We start from the raw sequence: 23,008 nt of genomic DNA on the forward strand, positions 1-23,008 counted from the left end.
TCATGTGTTGTCCCTCTCATCCTTTGGCTAATGAGTTTCTGCAAATTACTGACTCTTTTAATCACACTTTGTCTGTCAAAGATTCTACTCATAAACAATGTCACACTTTAAAAAAAATAGTGTTGGATATATATGATTTAATTGTGTACATCGGTCCCACATGAATCAATTAAGTTAAACAAACATAATTTGTAACTTCAACATCATGGAATTAATACATTTGAAGGGACCCAATTAAGTAGTCTCAAAGTGAATTTTATCTAGCTCCCTGACATGATTCAGGCATTCAGCTACATATATTCATTCATCCACTTCAGTTTCATATATTTTAATGTTACACAACTGAAATATAATACTGCACTAGCTAATAGACAAACTTTCAGCTAGCAATAGAACACATTAGCATCTTAAATTTAGCAAAGCTGTTATGGCATTAGTTGTTTTAGTCCACAGTCTAAGCAAATGCTTCATTCTTCTCCACAATGGTAACCCGATGTAATTTAAATCGTTCTAATAATTCCAGCATTCAATATTAAACACTATTAAACACAATCAAGTCTCCCCCTTTCTCATCTTGTTCAAAAATACATAAAATAATACTTTTACATATAAAATAACATTTACTCTCTCTTGATTTAGCCATATGCAAAGCATGCTGGGAACTAACAAGCCCCGCCTAGTTTCAGTTAATGCAACACAAATCATTCATGTAATCTTAAAACAAATGGATTAAGTAAACTTCAATTTGATTTATATTTAAGTGGATTGAACACAATCAAATTAAGTTAGGACAAAATGTATAGCAATTTTGGTGCTGTAGCTCATTTGAATTAAGCAATCTGAACAAGCAGTAAACATTTTTTTTTCAGTGCATACTCTTGATTTGGTCATTTCATTAGACCTGTGTCAGTAATATAGAGATTATGTATTTATCAAATCATAAGCCAGTATTGTTTAATACTGCGCTTAATACTTCAATGGTAAATGTCAAGTCAAGTTGTTGTATGCGGTCAGTTAATTCTGCTACATCTGAAAAGTTTGAAGATGCTTTTATTAGGGGTGTTTGCCCTATTGTGTCTTCTTTCTCTTGTCTGTCGAAGAGCAACTTTCTTATTTTAACACTCTGTGTGGCAGTGTTCTCTGTTGCTTCATTTAAAATTAGGAAACCCAATCTACAAACGCAACCTTGGGTTAACAAGGATACGATCCTCGTGCCTCCGGACAGGAATGGAGGAAGCCTGAAAGAAGGTATCTTATAAAATCACGAGAGGCTGCAAAGTGAGCTACCAGCACTCTGGCTGCTATGGAAAAATATGTTTCTAACTTGATAGCAAAGCATGCACATAGCCCAAAAGACTGTTTAGTACAATACATACTGTACAAAATCCCACTATGCTTTGCTACAATGGGTGATAACTTTCTGAAGTTTTTTTGTCTGTAAAAATAATACTATTTGATCTTTTATACCCAAATCTGATATGAGTTCATCTGGTATTGACCCATGTACAGCCTGTTTAACTGAGCTTAAGCATATTTCTTCATTTCTTGTGGATGTTTTTCATAAAATGAAGCTTTCCTTGGTGCTCCTTGGATGTGGTGCCTTCTCATCTCCTTATGGAAGTGCTGGGTGTCGTTGAACCTTTTGTTTTAACAAAAAATAGTAATGATAGCCTATCTCAAGGCACTGTTCCGTCAATCCTGAAACATTCAGTGGTGAATCCACTTCGAAAAAAGTTCAGTTTAGATCCTTCTATGTCCTATCTCAAAATTATAATTTTTATCCAAAGTATTGGAAAAGGTTGCCTTCCATATCAATCCCAATTCCATCAATCTATACTTTTAAGTAAAAACAACTTATTAGACAAGTTTCAGACTGGTTTTACATAACATCATAGTACAGAGTCTGCTTTGCTAACAGTGTTGAGTGATCTTTTGTTAGCGGTGGATTTTGGTAACTGTGCAATTCTGGTCCTCCTCTCAGTGCAGCCTGCTATATTGCTTGAACGGTTGTGTAAGTGTGTAGGAATTCAAGGTACCGCATGGAATTGGTATAAATCTTATCTTTCTAATCAATTTCGGTGGAGGTTGGGAATTTTTCTTCCTCTACGGTACCATTAAATTGTGGTGTACATCAGGGGTCGATTTTGGGCCCACTTTTGTTTTCGTTGTATTTTCTCCCTTTAGGTTTGGTTTTTTGAAAGCATAGGCCTAATATTCCTTATCATTTTTATGCAGATGATACCCAGGTTTACCTCCCTTTGAAACATGGGGAAAATTATGACATGGCAGCCAACTTTCTAACATTGAATGAATCTAAAACTGAAATTGTAGTTTTTAGACCACCAACTTCTATTAAACAGATAAATAACCATCTGGGTCCTTATCTGTGAATTCCCATGTTCATGCTAAAAATTTGGGAGTAATTTTTGATAACGGCCTTAAATTTGATTAACAAATCAATTCAGTGGGGAAAAGCGGCTTTTATCATCTCAGATCTATTGTGAAATTGAAAGTATTTTTATCAGTAAAGGATTTTGGAGACCGTGATTCATGCTTTTATTTCCTAAAGGATTTTTGTATTAGTCTTCGTATGAGCGCTTTGTAAACGCGGGGTGGGCAGAGCCTCTGAAGCCATTCGAAAGCCCTTTGAAACGGCATTGATTTAAACCTTCAACATTTTGGTTGTCATTGAAGTTCATTGTGTGGAGAAAAATCCTGCAATCTCAGAAAAAAAGGTACAGTGGAGGTACAATTTTGTTCCTTGGGGAACAAAACGTATAACTGTACCTTTAAAGGAACACAATTGGTCCTTAGGGTACAATTATACCATTGTTTTCCTTAGAGCAGGGGCAGGCAAGTTCGGTCCTAGTGAGTCGCTGACTCGCTGTCCTGCAGAGTTTGGCTCCAACCCTGAAAGACATCTTTATTTAGTTATTGAAAATGTTTAGTTGGGCATGACTTGGCTTTTTATGCGAGTTTGTGGTTTTTGTATACAGTGTTAACAAAACACATAATCTGTTCAAATCAAAAGAAACCATAAACAAAAATTATCATGAAGAAAATTTTTTGACTAAACTCATCACTGACTAAAAATATTAATAAATAATATTCACCAACAATACTTTCTTGCCACAGATCAGACATTCTTAATTCTGATTTTTAAATACATTCTAGGGGGAAAAAAGTTTAGATGCACACAGATATCAAGAATCAGCATATGAATCTCAACAATGGTGACATAATGCTGCAATGCATGAGTTTTATACTATGGTGCAGTAGGGTTGGAGCTAAACTCTGCTGGACATCAGCTCTCTAGGACCGAACCCCTGACTTAGAGGTACAAAAATGTACCCTTAAAGGAACTGTATGTAAGAAATGTATTTCAATTAATCATAAAATGGCCCTGATATGTCACTAGACATTAAGAAATCATGTTAATTTCAAATATTTATATCACTGACAACGGTTGTCCGGCCAAGATATTGTCATTTTAAAAGTGAAGTTGCAGCCCTCAACTGATGTTGATGTTGACATGTTGTGCATGTCATGCCTGAAGCGCCACCCTCCGCCTTTCTACCAATCACGAAGTCAGTAGTGTTTCTGCATTCGGGTTGCCAGCTCTGCTCTAGTTACCACAGCTGCAGCTACAAACTTTTTGGATAAACAATGTCTAACTTTACGAAACCTAAACGACCTCGTTATGAATCAGAAAAACGTTGTGACAGTGTCCGAAATAAAACAAGGATTTGTATAAGAGATGCCTTTGAAAGATAGAGAAGGCTGAAAACGGAGAATAATTTGAAGACTGATGCCAACGTTGCTAATTTTCTCCTGGACAGGTAAGGTTCATCTATGTTTGGCTAACTTGTACTTAATGTAAATGGACATTTCAAATATTCATGACAGTCGAACAAAGTTATGCATGTTCGTGCAAAGTAACGCTAGGTTAGCGCAGATGGAGGAGGTGGGTCATTGAATTGAAAAGGTAACGTTAAGGAATTGTTTGGTAAATAAAAACGGCGAGTCGTCATTGCTAACATTAGTAATGCATTATCAGAGCCCGTTTCTCTGTCATTATGCTGGGACGCTGAGGAAAACAACATTAGCACGCCATTATGGCAATGTGAAAACGTATTTGAGACAGTAGCCTAACGTTACCTCGGTAAAAATTATTCCTCATTCGTTCTTCGCATATATAGTGGACAAAACATGCTGCAAGTTGACCTGTATGACCATTGCTAATGTTATTTAGCTTTGCTGTAATTTTACTATAGTATTTTTTCATGTGGGAATGTACTGTCACATATGAGCGTTCATATTTACGATTATATTTGGCTAATCGCCATTAGTATATTTTTGCGATTCATAATTACTTCACAAAACATCGCTCTTAAAGCATAAACATAATTAACAGAAAGAAAAAAATCTTACTGTGTACGACTCGTCACTTGCCATTGAAAGCTTCGTGTAGCAGCCTACGTTCCTGCTGGATCCTGCAGCCTAGCTGGCAACCTCGAGTCAGGGGGAGGGGGAGAGGGGAGACACCGCTCTACAGTAATTTGAAAGTGATTGCAGTACCAGTTTTGGCCACAGTCCTACATACAGCTCCTTTAAGGGTACACCCCAGTGACAGCCACTTGTACCTTAAAAGGTAAAATTTAGGACTCTTTTTTAAAAAAAATTTATGTTTTCCTCAAAAAAACTTAATTTCTTTTACACTGAAGAAAGTGGTCAGATTGCAAAGATTGAAGTTGATGCTAGTGGTACTGGTGCCGGTGCTGTTTTATTACAGACCGGTGAAGATAATTTGAGTCATCCGATTAGTTTATTTTATAAGAAGTTTCTCAAACATCAAATGAACTACAGCACCATAGAGAAAGAAGTTCTCGCATTGATCCTCGCCTTACAACACTTCGAATTGTATGTCGGTTCAAGTGTACACCCAGTTACCATTTTTAGTGATCATAATCCTCTTACGTTTCTTCAACAATGTGTAATTCAATCATCATTTAATGCGATGGTCCCTTATCTGTCAAAGTTACAATATGAAGATTTCTCATAAGAGAGGTATTGGAAATGTGATAGCTGATTCACTATCCCGTGTCCACCAGTAAAACACAATGTTTTATTTTATGGGTTATGATATTGAGAAGTTCTTTCATTTTATCAACTGGTTTTGTGTATACTGTCTATCTCTCTGTGTGTAGATGTATGTTTGTGTTGCAGATTGGTGTTTCCTCTATTAATCACCCGAAGACTGTGATTGGTCCTGCCAAGCACTAGAACCAGATATAAGGACCGCCCCAAACACTCATTCAGGGCTTCATGCCATTTTGTGTGCTGTCGGTCTTCGTGACATTCAATGTGCCGTCGTATTTCGTGCCATTTGGCTTCGTTTGAATTAGAGAGTCTTATCAGAGAGAGATTGCTAGTATTTCTGTGAAGTGTTTGTTTATTTGGTGAGCCTTTTTGATTCTCCAGTTTTTCCTGATGTTTGTTTTATTTTTGACCTGGTAATAGTTTGATTTATTTGCCCTTCAATGTTATATCTATTTGTTGTAAACATTGTTTTGTCTAATTAAGGGATGTAGGGGGGTTGACGGCAATTTATTTATACCTCATTTTGAACTTTGTTTATGTTAAAGGGAGGTAGGGAAGCTAAATTTATTTTTGTTTTTCTTTATTTTTGTTATAGGTAAATTCGTTTCTAAAAGAAGTTTATTTTGGCCTTGTCTGCCCATGACGCTAAACCCTTATTTTTGTAAATAAACACTTATTATTTTGAATTCTCTCTGGTGTGGACGCTCTTTTTCTGTTACAGCTGAACCCTAGCTGTACAGCTGACGTAACCGAATCAGAACAGTCAAATTGTGGTCATGTCAAAGACCTGAACATCTTGGATGGTATGGGGGTGAGTAAATTATCAGAATTTTCATTTTGAAGTGAACTAATCCTTTAATGTGGGAAAAAAAAAAAAACTCTGAACCCCAAGTGAATTTACACAAACTGAGAAAGTCAAAAAGCATTAGGTTGTGCCCCGCTCTCCTTTACACATTAGTTTTAAAACCTCACTGAAGACATATATATTTTTTTTTTTTTTTTTCTCTGGCATTTTCTCTATGCCTTGCCTTGCTATGACGTAACCGTAATAACAAGATGGCAACCTGCAACGTTCTACTGACTCAGATTTGCGTTTCTCTGGCAACATTATCAATGCCAAAATGAATCTGCAGTTTACGTTCATCATTATTATGCGCTTTGAGACATGAGGTAATTAACGCTGTCTCATGACGCTTTGCATCCTGTGTGTGAGTTCATGTGCTTTGAAGAGAGCACTCTGAGGGGAGGGTGGGATCTAATGCTTTCTAAACTAGCTTGCTATTGCTAGCCTCTCCAAAATTGTCTACCCAACCTTAAACTGGTTTTAAGTGCAATCTATATTGACTGTGCAGTTATGTCTATAAACTTAAAGGGGAGATGAATTGAGAAATCAACTTTCCCTTGAGCCTTTGATATATAAAAGTTAATCGTGATATAAGAATATCCTGTAAGTTTCAGAGCAGACAACATTCTTGTTAGACAAAGAAAAGCTTTTATTGACACCAGGCCCAGAAAACGAGAGATCTCAGAATATGTCAACCACTGAAGTCATAGAATGCAGCCCGCCCACCGACTCGTGGAGCTAAACGGGTCGCTACCGAGCAATACACATGCTTGTTCCAGTTCACGTGCATAAGACATTGTGCGTTTGTTCGCTTCATTTCACCGCAGAATCGTTTGTAAACAAGAGACAGGTCAAGACTGGATTTGCAGACATATTGAGATTAAAACCCAATGCTGTGCCTTCTATATTGGATCCAACAGGAACGGTGCAACACACTTATGTGAGTAAAACATATATATTGTTATATATACATTATATTTGTTAGTATTGCATTGTTACAGATTGTTTGACATCTATTGATTACATACCTTAGCACGCTGTCACAGGCTGGAGAAGGTGTTATTGGTTCATTCGTGATCAGACTCAGACTTGTAACGCCAGTGCTCGCAAAGCCCAACGTCCCGGGCTATGTGTTTTTCAGACGGCTACCAAAACGTATCACTGGCCTGCCGACGAGCTATCTTAAATAGTGAAAAAACATTCCTTTCTTACGCGTGCGTGTGTGTGTGTGTGTGTACGGTTCGCAGTTATATTCACTGATCGGGCGGGCCAAGTAATACAAAAAATAACATTCCAATCAATCGCGGGTGGATGAGAGCTGAATCATTGTTTGTTTGATAAAGGCATTTTTCGAGCCCTGTGAGCCAGGGCCGTGCAGAGAGTTCATCAGGGGCAGGGGCTCAAATGTAAAAAAGGGGCAATATGTAAATATATATATATATATATATACACACACACACACATATACACATATATGTATATGTATATGTGTATGTATATCCTTATGCTCATCAAGCCTGCATTTATTTAATCAAAAATACAGAAAAAACAGTATCCTAATATTGTGAAATATTATTACATTATGTTCTTTTTAACTTTTTATTAATCAAAGAATCTTGAAAATAGTAGGCTATCACAGTTTCCATCATTGACATTAAATCCTCATATTAGAATGATTTCTGAATGATCATGTGACACTGAAGAGTGGAGTAATGATGCTGAAAATACAGTTATGATCACAGGAATAAATTATATATTAAATTATTTTAAAATAGAAAACCATTATTTTAATATATTTCGCAATATTGCTGTTTTTTTATCAAATAAATGTAGGCTTGATGAACATAAGAGACTTATTTCATAATGCTGCATAATATTCAAAAATAGTAGGCTATAATAAAGTCCTTTCACGTAACCATTTCGCCAGTCACTTGGGTTTTGTTAACTTTGATAGTTTCATGAAATAGTAAACGGAGTATCAATATACATAAAAGTGAATTTAACACTACTTACCATTAATGCGAATTTTGCTGCTGTGGTTTTGTGCAGGGATTTGTTTGTTGTCAGTTAAATCCATTTTGTCAGTGTCAGTGATGCAATTTATAAAATGAGCCAAACCGCAGGAAATTGTTCCACAAACGTTAGTTCGTCTGTCCATGTAATTTTCAACCGATTTATGAATAAGAACAGAAAATTACCGCTTCACATCGCCCAATGGAATTTGAACTTGCTTTGCCAGATCACGATTGGTTGGTGTATATACATGACAAACGGGCATTGGTGAATTGTGTAATACTTTAAAATATATAGCTAATATATAGCTTTGTAATTAAATCTACACATTAGCTCTGATTATGGATATAAAAAAAAATATTGGTTCACTTTTCTTCCCGTAAGGTCACACACTCTCTGAAAGGACCATATTTGGCTCGAGAGCCGTTTCCGAACAGTGGAAAATCAGCTGTCAATCAAAACGCACGCGACCCATAGCAACGCGTTATGACAACGCCTCAACAGAAATTGTCCGACTTTTGAGCCGTTCGTTACTATTGTATACATTGTCATGTTATAATAATCACATTTATTTAGTTTTATTGACCACGATATTATCATTGATATCTGTCTGAGAGGGGCACTTTTGATTCATTTTGAAAAAGGGCAGGGGCTCGAGCACCCAAAGCCCCCCCCCCCTCTGCACGTGCCTGCTGTGAGCGTTTCCCCAGACGCTTTCAAAACAATCCCCATATGTACTGAGGGGAGCTGAAGCTCATTAAATATGCAAATCTTATCCAATCCTAGCCGTGGGCATTTACTTCCCAGTCTTCAGTGCGGCACGCCCATCAAAACCGAGCGTTTTTCAGAAAGCCTCAAAACCATGGCAGAAAATAGCCTATTACTTATTCATTATGATGTTTTTGAAAGTAAAAACCACACGAACGTCATAAGTTGACCTCAGACAACAGTATACATTTTTTTTTAAAAAGCCAGTTCATGACACCTTTAAGTGTTTAAATGGGTCAAAGAGTTTCTCTTCTCTGCTGCCTGTCATTCTTTTCCCCTCCTCTGGAGGCCATTTAACATCTTTATGTCTGTGTGAAATCAAAGTTGAAGATTCTTTATCAATAAATCAGCCTCAGAAGGGTGGAAAAGATTTCCGTTCTCTTATCTGAATGTAGGGACGAGGGCAGACGATGAAATCTACACTTGTGCACATATGGCTGCATTAGCTACCCCCTTTTATAAATCGGATCCATATGAGCCTCTGATCAGAGAGCGTGTTTATCTTAACGGATGTCTTGAGACTGGCTGATTCAAGTCAATTGGGTTTAACTCAAACAGGCAGCAGTTCTGATATGATGCATTAATGTTTGACATGCTTTTCAATTGATTTGTTGAAGTCTCATATCTGTTGTCCCCAATAGTCACCATTCATTTTTGTATTTGAGGTTGAATTTAAGGCTCTGCATAATTGTTGTTTTGACAAAACTATATACATACAAATATTGATCGGTTTACCATTTAAATGAGCTGTTTAGCACCAGCATTTTAGCTTGCACTCTGGAAGTTTTATGAACGTTTCCATTTGCCTCCACCTCTTTTTTTTTTTTTTTTTGTCGGGAGTGGAATTTCACTGAGGCCTTGCCAAACGGCGGCTGCAGTTTGAAGTGTTGCCAGAGCGCTTTGTGCTGAGCAGCCCTCACCGCCTCCACAAAAACACACTCATCCCCCTCTTCACATAGAAAAAGAGAGGGGGATGGATTTGCCCAGTTTGGACAGGGGGCAGGGCAACATGTCTATACAATGGAGCCTGGAAAGTACACATCCCAAAAACTTTTCTTCAACTTCAGGCACTTATCCCAGGGGTTGATTTTCAACTTTTTTATTTTTGTTATATGATTTAATATTTATTACATTAAAATGTCTTTGAACTTTTTTTACAAGCTCATTGTTAATTTTTCTTTACTTTTCAAATGCATTTCATGATTTGGTTGTTTTAGCCTTGAGATGAAATATGAGAAGTGATGTGTGAAGAAAATAAAAATACACTACCATTCCAAAGTTTGGGTCAGTTTTTATGTTTTTGAAAAAAAAAATCTTCATATTGAATTACAGTTTTTCTCAATTGCTAAAACACTAAAACCCATTGGATGAACAAAGTTCTCAGTTGTCTGAACTCATTTAGCTAATTGTACAGTCTGTTGTCAATATATTAAACCATTTCACATGGTAAAACATCATTTGCAGATCTCACTTAGACTTTTCAGCAAAACTCTAAACACATTCTCATTCTCAAAACACATTCTGCCCTCTAATGCACATGTCATCCATACTGGTAGACACAAGTGGCAACAATCAAATACAAATAAAGAACAAATGTCATTGATTGAACACAACAACTCAAAATTGATTTAACCTGTTTCAAATGATGTGTGAACCAATATAAGCCAGTTCAAAGAGCAAACAGGTTGTTGAAGTTTGAAGGAGAAAGTCTGAGAATGGATAGAAAAAACTTTGTGAGAGGACGAGGACAAGTGTGTATGCGAGGTGGGCGACAAGGAAGAAGAGGAGGAGGAAGAACAAAAACAAAATGCAAAGAGCAAAGCAGAGTGGTAATTTCTGATCAAGTTTCTGTTCATTAAAAGACAATGACGGAAAATATGAAATTTATTTAGAGATTAAAAATGTACTTCTCCCTGAGAACTATGTGCAACTTTTGAACTATTTGTTTTCTATTTTTTTGGTGTATTGTTTACTGACTGCTTGATAGTGTATGTCATTTTGATCACTTTGTTTATGATTTGAGATCAGTGTTTGATTTTGAACACAGGTAAAAACTGTTTTGAGGTGAGAGTTTCATTTTGCAAGAGGAGTCAGAGGTTTTCGAAATATTGCTTGAAGATAAGGTTTTGTGTTTAATGTTTTCAGAAAATGGAGCAAGGTTTCAGGAATTGTGTTTTAGCATTTGAGAAACTAATTTGATCAAAAATACAGTAAAACATAAATATTGTGAAATACTTTTACAATCTAAAAGGACTGTTTTCTATTTTAATTTCTATGTTTTCTATTGCTCTTCGGTCATTTCTGACAGGAACATTTTCTGTTTTGAAATTTAAAAAATCACTGCTTCATTGGAATGATATGAAACTTGGTGACTTTTCTAGCATTAAGTATTCAAACACACAAAACAAATTGGGGTCATGATTCGAGCATGCTAATTGGTTGTAAAAAAAAAAGTAACGCTCATTGTCTTCTGTCATAAATGACCGACCGAAGGAAATGAATGGGAAATCGGCAAAAACACAAAAATTCTCTGAATATTTGTGTGTACAATCTACAAATCGGCCACGATGCTGAAAAAAAGTAAACAGCAGTAAAGGGGTGACACTCTAAAACATCAAGAGTGTGATATTGACACATCCACTCACACACACACGCACACTTATACACAGACACACACACATGAAAAACTGAACCTATGAACCACATTTGGAATTTTTAAAAATCACTGCTTCATCAGAATGATATGAAACTTGTTTTTTTAGCATTAGGTATATAAACACAAAAACAAATTGAGGGCATGATTCGAGCATGCTAAGTGGTCATAAAAAATACTCCCACTTGTGCTCTTCGGTCAAAAATGACACCATAGGAAATGAATGGGAAATCTGCAAAAACACAAATTCACAGAAAAAAATCTATATTTATAACAAAAAAATATATATATATCTAAAACTTTATAATAAATAGTCTTTGAGATTTTTAAAATATATATTCAAATCCATTAAAAAAAAAATTATTAAATGTGTTCAAAACAGAACAAGGGAATTCTCAAGCCTCTCCATCGAGACCTCTAGTGATTACACCAATGGTTGCATGATTTCTTAAATAATTCCAAAAGAGGGCGCTAATCTGCCTTCAAAAGAATTTATTTTGAAGGCCTAGTCTCTATTTTAACCTGAAATACTGCAATAAAATAAAAAAAATGCAAAAATAGACCATAATTATTGCATAAATATTAAAAAATACCATCAAATCATCTCAAAATACAAAATTAAAAAGAAAAAATATTATTGAAGAAAAATAAATTGCATTGGTTTTACTGGGGTGGAGGAAATTTAATTTTTAGGTGTCCGGTCACTTATGACAGGGAAGACAACCAATGCAACCCCTAAACGAAGAGCACCACAGGGTTAATATAATTTATTCCTGTGATGGTAAAGCTGAATTTTCAGCAGCCAGTGTTCAGATCCTTCAGAAATCATTTTAATATGCCTCTTAAAAATCATTTCTGATTATTATATATTTTTTCAAGATTCTATGATGAATACAAATGTAAAAAACAACAACATTTATTTAAAATAGAATGTTTTGTAATATTATAAATATTACTGCCACTTTTTGATCAATAGTGTAATTTCTAATCAAACTGTGTATTTAAAGGGTTAGTTCACCCAAAAATGAAAATAATGTCATTTATTACTCACCCTCATGCCGTTCCACACCCGTAAGACCTCCGTTCATTTTCGGGACACAAATTAAGATATTTTTGTTGAAATCTGAAGGCTCAGTGAAGCCTCCATAGGGAACACTGCTTCATGAAGCTTCGGAGTGTATCGAATCAGCGAGTCGAATCATGATTCGGATCGCGTGTCAAACCGCCAAACTGCTGAAATCACGTGATTTTAGCACTCCGAACCACTGAATCGACTCACTGATTCATGAGGGTGAGTAATAAATTATATTATTTTCATTTTTGGGTGTACTGAACCCTTTAATGCACATAGCCTAAAATGCTATAGCTAAAATTAGCTTAGAGCAAGGGGTCCTTTTAATCCACAAATGTTTAAAATGTTATTTTGTTATTTGCATTAGACAATGATATTGAGATATAGACAAATATAATGATATTGTGGTGGAAATAAATTTTTAGGAAAAAATTACACTAAATAACACCATTCATCATGTGATGCATTTCCACTCTTTGACATTGTAAATAGTTGAAGACAAAACCATTGATTCTCAAACCGAAAGTTATATACACAACTGTAACACACTTTCTTAGAGGTCACATCATCAGATCCCAGAAAGAGACGGTGAGACAGAATACGGGAGATTTTGGCTGCCCTGGAGAGAGAGACACACAACCCAAGAACTCTCTGACCTTCCCTCCCACATATTCTCTTACCTCGAGGCAACACACCTGTGAGGATGTCTGTGTGTTTGAGAGAGACAGTCCATGAGATCAAAGCTCATAGACGGATCATGATCTAGTGTCTGTCAGTCCCTGCGCTGTGAAGATGGGAAGTGTCAAAGTAGAGAATAGTTTACTGCAGTTCATATTTCTTTCTCTGGAGCTATACGAGGTATGGGAGGACCATTCAATAGATTATTATAACTGAATTCACTTTAGAGTGAAATAATCATTAAAACAGAAACGTGAACTGTAAATGCCTGTACACACCAAAGACAATTACTAAAACATTAAAGATAAAGATATCATTTTAAAAAATGAATTAATGTAAAAGAATAGCAGAGACCACACCACAACTATAACCATAATGGCACAGGGGAATGATATAGCTGGAATCATCATCAGAACAATTTTCCAATTTACTCGACTTTAAAGAGCTTGAGCATTTAAATCGGAAGACGACATAACTGGAGCCCACAATGTCGTTTGTTAGTGTGGATGCTAAAGTTATCGTTGTAGTTATTTTTATATTTCCGTTATTGGTGTGAGCAGAGGGCCGCATCACTGTCATTGCTCATATTAAAGTGTTAAGCTTTACAATTACATTTAATCATCACAAATGAGAGCAATAGAAACAATCAGACAAACAAGGGGCAACAGCATGCAAGTACTGTAACAAGTCTCAGTTAGTCTAGCACACACAGGTTTTTAAATAAAAAATAAAAACGAATAGATTAGTTAAGTTAGTTAAGTGCTAGTCTTAATTGGTCAGGTGCTGCTGGAAAAGATGTGTCTAGACATTTTTTGAAAATGGCTACAGACTCGGCTGCTCGAATTGAGATCGGCAGGACGTTCCACCAGGGGGGAACGGTCCAGGAAAAGGTCTGTGAGGGTGATTTCGTGCCTTTTTGGGATGGCACTACGAGGCATCATTCACTTGCAGAATGCAAGCTTCTGGAGGGTGTGTAAGTCTGAACAAGCGAGTTTTAGGTATATTGGTGCAGAGCCTGTGTTTGATTTGTAGGCAAGCACTAGTGCCTTGAATTTGATGCGAGCGGCTATTGGCAGCCAGTGCAAACTGATGAAGAGAGGTGTGATGTGGGCTTTCTTTGGCTCATTGAAGACCATCCTTGCTGCTGCATTCTGGATCAGTTGCAAGGGTTTGATAGTGCATGCCGGAAGGCCCACCAGAAGAGCATTACAATAGTCCTGTCAGAGAACAAGAGCTTGGGCCAGGAGTTGTGTGGCCTGATCTAAAAGGAAGGGTCTAATCTTCCTAATGTTGTATAACGTAAATCTGCAGGACCGGGCTGTTGCAGTAATATGGTCAGTGAAGTTTAACTGATCATCAATCACAACTCCGAGGTTCCTGGCTGTCCTGGAAGGAGTTATGGTTGATGAGCCTAGCTGAATGGAGAAATTGTGATGAAGTGCTGGGTTGGTTGAGACCACAAGCAGTTCGGATTTTGCAAGGTTGAGTTGAAGGTGATGGTCATTCATCCAGCCAGAAATGTCTGTCAGGCAGGCTGCAATACAAACAGCAACTGTAGGATCATCAGGTTGAAATGAGAAGTAGAGTTGAGTGTCATCAGCATAGCAGTGATAGGAAAGGCCATGTTTCTGGATGACAGATCCTAAGGATGACATGTAGATGGAGAAGAGAAGTGGTCCAAGCACTGAGCCCTGGGGAACCCCAGTAGCTAGATGTCGTGACTTAGACACCCCATCCCTCCACGACACCCTGAATGACCTACCTGAGAGATAGAACTTGAACCACTGGAGTGCAGTTCCTGAGATGCCCAGCTTCATGAGTGTTGATAGGAGGATCTGATGGTTGACTGTGTCAAAAGCAGCAGACAGATCCAGCAAGATGAGTACTGTGGATTTGTGAAATTAGCTTTTGTCACAAGTCGGAAATCATTTTTGTGCATCCATGTGGGGTTTCATCAGATATCATCAGGATGCTGTTAGAGACATTTTAACAAACACGGCACAAGCCATATACTGCCTGCTTTGTGGAAAATTATTCTTGTTAATCTGTGAGTAAGGCCCTGCACACTTCATGTGCACTTGCTGTCTTGTGGACATACAATAGTCCACAAGACCGTAGGGTGTGTTGCTTGTCATTTTAGGTTTCAGAAGGGTGCTCGCGAGTGCCCCCTTTGTGCGTGATATGCACTATAATGCACACTTTGAAGCAAGCAATGCAATGCTTCAGCCTGCAATGAAGCAAGCTCTGCCACAGACTTCTACCTACAGTCAAAGTGGCATTATGTCACAAAGGTGTAGACTTGGAAGAAGAACAAGAGGGCTCAGGGTTTCATTTGGAACAGGGCCTTAGAGGTTTGAATAAAATGCAAAAAGCAACCATTTTTCGGTTATGTCTGATTCAAAATGAAGTCCATGAAAACAGGTATATATATATATACATATAAATATACAGGTGCTGGTCATATAATAAGAATATCATCAAAAAGTTTCCATTCAAAAAGTGAAACTTGTGTATTATATTCATTCATTACACACATACTGATATATTTCTTTTAATTTTGATTATAACTGACAACTAAGGAAAATCCTAAATTCAGTATCTCAGAAAATTTGAATATTGTAAAAAGGTTCAATATTGAAGACACCTGGTGCCACACTCTAATCAGCTAATTAACTCAAAACACCTGCAAAGGCCTTTAAATGGTCTCTCAGTCTAGTTCTGTAGGCTACACAATCATGGGGAAGACTGCTGACTTGACAGTTGTCCAAAAGACGACCATTGACACCTTGCACAAGGAGGGCAAGACACAAAGGGTCTTGGCTGGCTGGCTGTTCACAGAGCTCTGTGTCCAAGCACATTAATAGAGAGGCGAAGGGAAGGAAAAGATGTGGTAGAAAAAAGTGTACAAGCAATAGGTATAACCACACCCTGGAGAGGATTGTGAAACAAAACCCATTCAAAAATGTGGGGGAGATTCACAAAGCGTGGACTGCAGCTGGAGTCAGTGCTTCAAGAACCACTACGTTCAAACGTATGCAAGACATGGGTTTCAGCTGTCGCATTCCTTGTGACAAGCCACTCTTGAACAACAGACAGCGTCAGAAGCGTCTCGCCTGGGCTAAAGACAAAAAGGACTGGACAGCTGCTGAGTGGTCCAAAGTAATGTTCTCTGATGAAAGTAAATTTTGGGGTCAGGGTCCCAGAGTCTGGAGAAAGAGAGGAGAGGCACACAATCCACGTTGCTTGAGGTCCAGTGTAAAGTTTCCACAGTCAGTGATGGTTTGGGGTGCCATGTCATCTGCTGGTGTTGGTCCACTGTGTTTTCTGAGGTCCAAGGTCAACGCAGCCGAATACCCGGAAGTTTTAGAGCACTTCATGCTTCCTGCTGCTGACCAACTTTATGGAGATGCAGATTTCATTTTCCAACAGGACTTGGCACCTGCACACAGTGCCAAAGCAACCAGTACCTGGTTTAAGGACCATGGTATCCTTGTTTTTAAATGGCCAGCAAACTTGCCTGACCTTAACCCCATAGAAAATCTATGGGGTATTGTGAAGAGGAAGATACGATATGCCAGACCCGACAATGCAGAAGAGCTGAAAGCCACTATCAGAGCAACCTGGGCTCTCATAACACCTGAGCAGTGCCACAGACTGATCGATTCCATGCCACGCCGCATTGCTGCAGTAATTCAGGCAAAAGGAGCCCCAAGTATTGAGTGCTGTACATGCTCATACTTTTCATGTTCATACTTTTCAGTTGACCAAGATTTCTAAAAATCCTTTCTTTGTATTGGTCTTAAGTAATATTCTAATTTTCTGAGATACTGAATTTGGGATTTCCCTTGGTTGTCAGTTATAATCATCAAAATTAAAATAAATAAACATTTGAAATATAACAGTCTGTGTGTAATGAATTAATATAATATACAAGTTTCACTTTTTGAATGGAATTAGTGACATAAATCAACTTTTTGATAATAATCTAATTATATGACCAGCACCTGTGTATATATATATATATATATATATATATATATATAATGTGATGAAGACCTGTTTTTAAGGACTCAGTTTCTCGCAACACAGGCTGTGAGAACGGGGCAAGCTTCGGAAGCATAAAAGCCTGGACTATTTTACATTGTGTTTTGTTTATGTGTGTGCGGCAGTCGTCCATGAGGGGCCGCCACTTTTATTTTCGTTTTGTGTTTATTTATTGAGTGTATGGATTTGGGTGAGTTTAACAAGGGCCAAATTGCGGCAGCTCTTGTGGGGTGTTCCCGGTCTGCAGTGGTCAGTATCGATCAAAAGTGATCCAAGGAAGAAACAGTGGTGAACCGATGACAGGGTCGTGAGACAAGAGACAGTTCACCTCTAAAATTATGTCATTATTTACTCACTCTAATGTTGTTACAAACCTGTATTCATTTCTTCTGTTGAATACAGAGAAAAGAATACCAAAAAACTGATGTGACAAGCCATCAGAACCGAACCGAACTGAACCGAACCAAAAACCGTGGTTAAAAAAACCGAGGTATGTATTGAACCATGGACTAACTGTATTGTTGCATCCCTAATATATATATACAAAGTCCAATAAAGCAAATTAAACAATTTAATTTCTTTGAATTAATAAACGTAGTAAATTATTTTAATAACTGAAATATTTGGACATTTTCACAAAGAATGCTGTGAATACCTGTATAGGGTAAAGTGTAAAATGTTAGCTAAACTAAGCTATCAGGCTAATCAGTACATAAGCTGACTAAAACAGCTTCTCAATTCACATAGTTTAGCACTATTCTATGCCATTTTGTAGCAAAAATTGTGAGAATAGTGAGAATAGTGTATACACACTGTAAATTCCAACAATAAGTTTATTTAACTGGGAAAAAAGAAGTGTGGAATGTTGGACAATTAAGGGTTGCAGCTTTAATTATGTAGAAGCAAACATATACTAGACAGTAGAGTACAAAGAATGTAGTTTAAGTGCATAGTGTATAGTATGTCATTTGGGACACAATGTCATTATAACATAGTTCAAACAACATTTAACTTGATTTTGTAGGAATTGTAATCATGCACTGAAAAGAGTACCCATTAACATTTCTTTGAGACCCAATTGGCTCGTTTGGTGTCCTGGATACTTGAGGACCCAATTTCAAACGACACCGTCAACCGTCACGATGTGTACCTTAGGATTGAGGCTTTTATCAGATCACTGTCACGTTTTATCAGTGTTTTGGTTTAATTTTCAAGGACTTTTAGTTTTTTTGTCTTTGTTTGTCTTTGTTTCCTGTGTTCCCGCTTGTCCTTGGTTGTAATGGTTTAGTCATTGTTTGATTGATTTCTCACACCTGACAATCATTAGTTCATGTGGATATAATGCCCTCTGTTTAATTTCCTCAGTGTTGTTTGTGTTCATTGGCACTGTTATGTTGCCTTTCTCTTGTGTTGGACTATTGTTATGTTGGAATATACTCCCTTGTTTTTGTTTAATAAAGTTCACACTGCATTTTAAAATCCTCTATGTCTCACCTTCATCATCCATCCGTGACAATCCGATTCTGTCATTTGTCAACTAAATATTTAATTCATTAAATGGCTTTCTGGTCATTTTTGTCTGAAGCCTGTTTGGACTACAGAGATGATACTAAATTTTACAGCTTATGTACAGATGTGCTGTTACCTATAAGTAATACAAAGATTTAAAAAAGAACCTATTGGACAATAATATGGTCAAAAATCTTATAGACTGCCATTTTGAAGGAGAGACCTAAACCGGGTTTACACTGTTCGATTTTGGCCATGATTTGGCCATCTAAGACAAATTTTGTGAATCCTGATAGATTCCTCTGATCCTAGGACAAAATCTTGAATTGATCTCTAGTTAAACATGTTTGCTGACAGCCGATTAATGACTATTGTGATCAAATTTTACCTCAGATGAAATTCTGGCAGTGTCAGGAGTTTTGAGGCACAGTCCTGCAGTGTGGCTCTTTTCTTACGACAACCGTCAAATCAAAAAGAGCACAGAACCTGACGACAGTTGAGTGGTGCAAGTAGACAACAGAACCCGGAAGACTAATTTGCTACTAGTTCTTTCGAGATTTTACAATGGGGTTTTATAATTTATTTATTTTTTTCAATTTATGTAATTACACATACCCACACTGTAAAACCAGTCAAATTTATGCAATTATTTGAGTTAATTTCACTTAATAGAAAAATAAAAGTAGTAATTGTACTTGAATCCGAAATCGCCCCCTATACCCTTAAATAGGGCACTATTTGAGGGGACAGCCATTTGTAGTGGTGTCCACAACCATAGTGGACGTTATTGAGTCCACTCATTGAATCTCACATTGCACCACAATAACAAGTGTACAGCCGATGTACACTCAATGGCTGTCCGACTTCACACATTCGTTTTCATTCATTCCTTCAAGTGAACTATATTAGTGGACTAATGTAAGGAATAGCAAATGAGGGTTTAGGGGTATGAGGGTACATGTGTGCTATAGCTAGCAGGTAAAGAGAGTAGAGATAGAGGTAATTTATTTTAAAAGTGGTTTTAAAAATGATAGCGACGTTTCAGAAACATAACATATATGAATGGAGTTTAATTGTATGTTAGGAAATATTCTTTTTGTGAACTAAAATGAAATAAGTTCACTAAAACAATACCCATAACTCTTGGTTTCTAAACTTAAATTGAGGCAATCGGTTTCCTCAATTGAAATGAGTTAGCATAACTCGTTGGTTTTTACAGTGCATAGTGAAAAACAAATTTTGAAGCAGTAATGTTCTTTTTTTTTAACTTTTTGAAAAGTTTTGAATAAGTAACTAGATAAGACAGCTTGGGGTGTGAGTGTGTGCAGTGTACGTTGTAGAGCAAAACCGGGAGGCAACAACAAACCACATCTTTGCCTCCATGTGCATTAAAATTGTTTAATGCACAGCTAGTCATGGGTTATCCCGCTTATACCATTGTCATTTGCCTGAATTGACCTCTCTGTCCATCAACAATGAAGCTATGAGTTTAATTTCTATTAAAAAAAAAGCAATGTAACCCCTTCGTTGCTGAGAAATATAATGAAGTGATTCAGTATCGAAGCTATTTTATTACTAAAAGTCGCGGGACAACTTTGATAAGTCTCTATGCCTGTCAAGGTTTCTAGGGAAACCATCTAGTGTTCTTCAAACAATGACTGGAGGACGTTAAATGCCAGTTTTATTTTTTGTTTTTTTTCATTACGCCCAAGCCAGTAAGATGCAGGGTGCTCACAAGTGCAAAACAAAACAAAAACAACAGGAAACAATAACCTTGAATCAGGTATAACAATACTTCAATCAGAGTACTCCTCAGCAGCTACTGCACTCACTGAACACCAGTCATATTAGTGTGACATATTAGTGTGTGCTTCAATAAAAACCGCACATTACAGTTTTTCTCGATTGCTAAGACAAATTTCTTGAAAGCTGCTCTCCTTTTCTCTAAACTGTGAACACAAAACCCAATTTTCAAGCCACATTCACAAAACCTCAGACTCTTCTTTCAAAACCAAACTTTCACCTCAAAACAATTCAATCTGTGCTCAAAACTGAACTATGTTGTCAAATCGTGCCCCGCGTCAATCAAAATTAAAAACACTACTGAACAGTCACTAAACACTACGTAGAAAAATAGAAAACACAATGCTCAGGACATGAAGCTGGAGAAATAAATGTTTATTGTTCACTGTAGGCTAAATGCATGTTGCAAAACAAAAAAAACTGTTCATTTAGCACTTGTACAAAAAGACAAAAATCTTATGCATTTGCCACATACAGTAAGCCCATGTGAAAATAAAGTACAAAAATATACATGGAATACTTGGCCTACGAACAGTTAGACCAACCCTCCAATACAATACTACAGTATATTGGTACAGTGATGTACAGAAACATATTTACTTACAGTATACTGTGGTACAGTATATAGTATGTCATACAGTAATTGCTGTCAACATTTACATACTGTACTATAATGTCAAAAAAAGGTAATTACCTGTTCTCTTCTCTAAATCTTCGGATTATGGTGGACACAGTGAATCTACTGATGTTTGGTTGTACCCTTTGTCCAGCCTCCCTCATGCTCATACCATGGACAAGAACATGGTCAATTACAGTAGCTCTGATTTCATCAGATATTACTGTTCTTTGTCTTCGCTGACCACCTTGACCTCCTCTCACACAAACTCGTCCTCTCAGATTTCTATCCATTGTAGGGCCTCACAAACCAGTGCTCTCTGAACTGGCTTACTGTATATGTTCCCTCACATCATTAGCCACAAGTGTGATCAATTTTGAGTTGTTGTGTTCAAGTAGTGACATCTGTGCTTTAATTGTGTTTGACTTTTGTCACCTGTGCTCACCATTATGCAGCACGGGTGCATCACAATGAAAATGTGTTGGCAAGTTGTGTCTAAACAGGCGAAAAGTGCTTATGGTTTTGCCAAAAGAGTGATTGATTCAATCAGTGGGTTCAGGCAACTGAGCATTTGGTTCAGACAATAGGGTTTAGTGTTTTAGCAATTGAGAAAAACTGTAATATAAAACGGTGACTTTGAACTACCTGTGCATTAAATATAAATATACATAAAACATTAAATAGGTTTTATTGCACACCTTCCAGCCAATCAGATTCGAGTATTCAGACAGACTATGGTATAAAGACAATTATAAAATCATAGTGTGTACACGGCTTAAGCCATATTTAGGGATCATGATGATAGTTGTTGTTTTTTACTTGGGCCAGTAAGTAACCACCTAGCAACCTCCCAGAACACCCTAACAACCACATAGTAATACCCTGGAACCCATCTTGTGCCAGCCAGTTTTGCACTGGCATTATCACCACAAAATATTGTTTAATCAAAAAGATACTCTCTTAGTAAAACTCTAATACACCCATCAAAAAGTATTTTCTAACAATCATCAAGATACAACTGGGCTGTCATGAGTGATTATCTGACGTAACAATCAGCGCTGGCTGATTCACTATTTCTTTGCAGTTTAAGTAAAATGTTGGGAAGCCCCATACACACATACACACACACACACACACACACACACACACACACACACACACACACACACACACACACCGATAGACATGCTTATTCAGCCTCTCTTACAAGAGCAAGGGGCCTGTTGCCTGGCAACCAGGGGTTTATGGCAGGAAAGGCACTTATAGCCACTCTCACAATCACGCACATCCGTGCACACGTGTGCAGGTGTCTTTTGGTTGAGCGGAGAGGCTGGGTGGGGACAGACACACACTTGAAACAGGAAGATGAAAGCCTGCTTTTTACTCAGATAAAAGAGATGAACTGAGAGATAAACCATGATATGCTGAGTTTCTGCTAATGTACAAGCGGTTTAGTTAAGAGTGATAGGAGAGAAGCTTCATTAAATGTGCAAAGAGAGCTAGGGAGATCATATGAGGAGTACTGTATAATGTTGTTAATTAATGTAATATCTCAGCTGTTTCTCTCAGACAGTAATGAGATTAAATATAAAGTTGAAAGCAAATTAAGACTTGTGCTTCTAAGATTTGAGAAGAAAGACTTAATCTCAAATGTACCTCTGGAGGACCAGAAGAGATCTCAACAATCACTCAAACTGTGTTTACATTTGTCAACACACTAAAGTCTGTGATAAAAGAGTTAGAGATTATGATTCATTTGGATTCAAACTTGAATATTTCTGATATTATAAATATAGGATAAAATCTGGTTAATTGTGTTAACTGTATCCACCTTCTTTTAACGTAATTTGAATGTGCAAGGCTTCTGGTGTCATTCGCTTCCAGTTATTTTAGCTGTACAAAAGCAAT

This window comes from Gobio gobio (genome assembly GCF_949357685.1).
Source record: "Gobio gobio genome assembly, chromosome: 11".
Classification (NCBI taxonomy): Eukaryota; Metazoa; Chordata; class Actinopteri; order Cypriniformes; family Gobionidae; genus Gobio; species Gobio gobio.